Source organism: Macaca nemestrina, chromosome 6 (assembly GCF_043159975.1).
Source record: "Macaca nemestrina isolate mMacNem1 chromosome 6, mMacNem.hap1, whole genome shotgun sequence".
NCBI lineage: Eukaryota > Metazoa > Chordata > Mammalia > Primates > Cercopithecidae > Macaca > Macaca nemestrina.
Genome location: NC_092130.1, coordinates 178982052 through 178984720, shown reverse-complemented (window position 1 = coordinate 178984720; position 2669 = coordinate 178982052). Strand labels below are relative to the sequence as shown.

At 52.8% G+C, this 2669-nt stretch overlaps 1 long non-coding RNA gene across 1 annotated transcript; it reads right to left on the bottom strand.

Annotated features, from left to right (window-relative positions):
- Positions 1-570: 570 nt before the first annotated feature.
- LOC139363654 (uncharacterized) lies at positions 571-2216 on the bottom strand. The gene is made up of 3 exons (XR_011624376.1): positions 2114-2216; positions 1009-1137; positions 571-636 (listed from the first exon to the last, which is right to left on the bottom strand). It is a non-coding gene; the product is annotated as an uncharacterized lncRNA (long non-coding RNA).
- Positions 2217-2669: the final 453 nt, after the last annotated feature.

Sequence of the window (2669 nt, the reverse complement as noted above, 5' to 3'; positions counted from 1 at the left end):
GGTGCTTGTCTTGGAAGGAGACAGAGTGGGAGCAGTAGGGAGATAAGGAAGGACACATCTCACATTGATTCCAGGACCCTCAAAGTAACCCTCACACCTCACTTTCCTTAGAACTGTGTACACAGGTCCTAGAAGAGGATGATGTTTGGAAACAAAACCTGGAGTGCTCTAAGTTTGCTCCCCTCTCCTTTAATGACGCCTCCAAATGTCCACCACGAGTGTAGAGCAGGTTAGTATCCAGGACCCAGTAAAACCAGAAAGGCCCCTTCTCCAGGAGGGTGTGGCAGGAGGAAGGAAGGAAACCCTGGGAAGTGGGGCCCAAGTCAGCCAGCAGCACCTTTGAGTTCCCCCAGGGGCCCCTAATTTCTTCTCCCTCCATGTGCAGTGGGCAGGGTCTCCTCTAGGGGAGGGGCCTCATGTCATCCCATCCTGTCCTCCATAGGCTGTGGTCACAGCTTCACTCCGTAGCCAGACTCACCCACAGGCCATGGGCTCCACACTCCCATTATTAGAAAAGTAATTATGCATGTCTTGGCTAAACTCCAAGCAAGCTGTCCAAAGAGGGCCTTCTAATTAGCATGATCTCTAATTCCACCCGAGGAAGAGTTGATTCTCCATTCCTGGAGATGCAGTCACCTGGAATCATCATAGAAAAAAAAAAAGCCTGAGATTTTGTCTTATTGCAAAATTCAGGAGTGTAATTCCAACTTACTGCGGAAATAAAACATATCTTAGGTTATGAAGGAGTTTAATCAAGACACCACCTTAGGGTTTCAGTAAGTGTATTGTTCTGGCCACTGTATTTGGGGCCCTGTGACAAGTGCTTGCCTGACGTTTCCCTTGTCATCACTTGTGCACTATTCACCTCACTGTACAGAAACAAGCATGTGTCCACACACAGGAACACGCACCCACATACATGCACCAGTTCTTAAAAATAGACATATTCTGCTGCTTCTTATGTTTTTTCTAAAGGGAACTCCATTTCCACTCTTGTTTCCACAATACCTGTGTGATGCCAGTAGCAAGGACTCCTGTGTCCATCACTCCCTGCCAGACAGAGGCCAAGCTGCCATGCCACTGGGGCTGTGCCCCCTTCATCCTGTGTCTCCAACACCAAAATGTGTCGCCTCATCCCTGGAAGGTGTTCAGAACGCATTTGTTTAATGGGCAGAACTTTGCCCTGACTCCAGTATATCCTGTTCTTTGGCCTATTTCACCTGTGGCAGGTGTAAACATCCCACCTGGCTTATGGACAGATCGCCGCGCTGTGTAGGAGGCCCCTCCAGCCGCAGCCTTGACCAACTCGAACCAAAAAAGGGCAGCAAGGCCAGGCATGGTGGCTCGCGCCTGCAATCCCAGCACTTTGGGAGGCCGAGGCAGACGGATCACGAGGCCAGGAGATCGAGACCATTCTGGCTAACATGGTAAAACCCCGTCTCTACTAAAAACACACACACACACACACACACACACAAATTAGCCGGGTGCGGTGGCGGGTGACTGTAGTCCCAGCTACTCGGGAGGCTGAGGCAGGAGAACGGCGTGAACCCGGGAAGCGGAGCTTGCAGTGAGCCAAGATCGCGCCACTGCACTCCTGGGCAATAGAGAGAGACTCCGTCTCAAAAACAAACAAACAAAAACAAACAAACAACAACAACAAAAAAAACAAAAACAGCAGCAAGCCTCATCCGTCTTGAGGCCCTAGGCCCGTTCAGCAACTTCACAACTGACGGGGAGTTGAGGAGGGTGCAGGGGGCACTGGAGGCCTCCCTTTTTTCTGCAGACGCAGCGGAGCGTGCAGAAGGCAGGGCTGCTCTGTCAGGGTCCCTCCTCCTGGGCCTCCCCCCACTGCCTGATTTCTGGAAGCCTCAGTGTTCAATAATTCAGGAGAAGCGCGAATCAGCATATCTTACAGCATATTTGATGTGCAGCAAACAGAATGCAGACGGCTTCATTTCAATTTGCCCCTTTGTTGCCAATAAAAGCCCAACGAACACCCTGAATGAGCGCTCTCGCCAACGCCCAGTCCCTGCGCCTCTGCTCCTCGGGAGGGGCACAGCGTCCTGCTGCGCCCACCTCCCGCCTCCATTGTTCCTTCTGTATCATTTACCTGGGATCAAGTGACTTTCTCCATCCCGGGAATAAGGGCCCGGCTCCGTTTTCAGGCCTCTTCTGATCTCCGGAGCTAATTGGCTCAGGTGTAAACCAAGCCAGCAGGGCTGGGACTTTGAAGTGAGTCAGCCGCGCAGCGCGCCTGGGAACATCCCTGTCTGCGTGTCAAATACCAGCCGGCCAGGCACGCTGCTCAGGCCCACTAATAAAACACCGGCCATCGCGGGGCAGTACAAGGCTCCCATCCATGCGGGTGCTACATTGCGAGCTCGTCATTAACTCTGCAGGCTGGGCCTGGAATGCAATCCAACCCGTTTTTAATGAGAGGGAGTGTCTGTGCCCGTGGGTGCGAGTGGCCCAGGGTGACACCGGCTGTTTCTTCTCTACATATGGAGCCACCTACGCTTTGATCAATAATGCTGTTTCGCTTTGAAAAGGGGCTCATTTTGTCAGGATGTGGCAGTAAGGCCTCCCCGCCCCTGCGCCTGTGGTCTGTGTGTCCAGCACGCGCAGTGATGGAAAGGTCGGTCCCCAGCACCCGAGGACACTTGCTG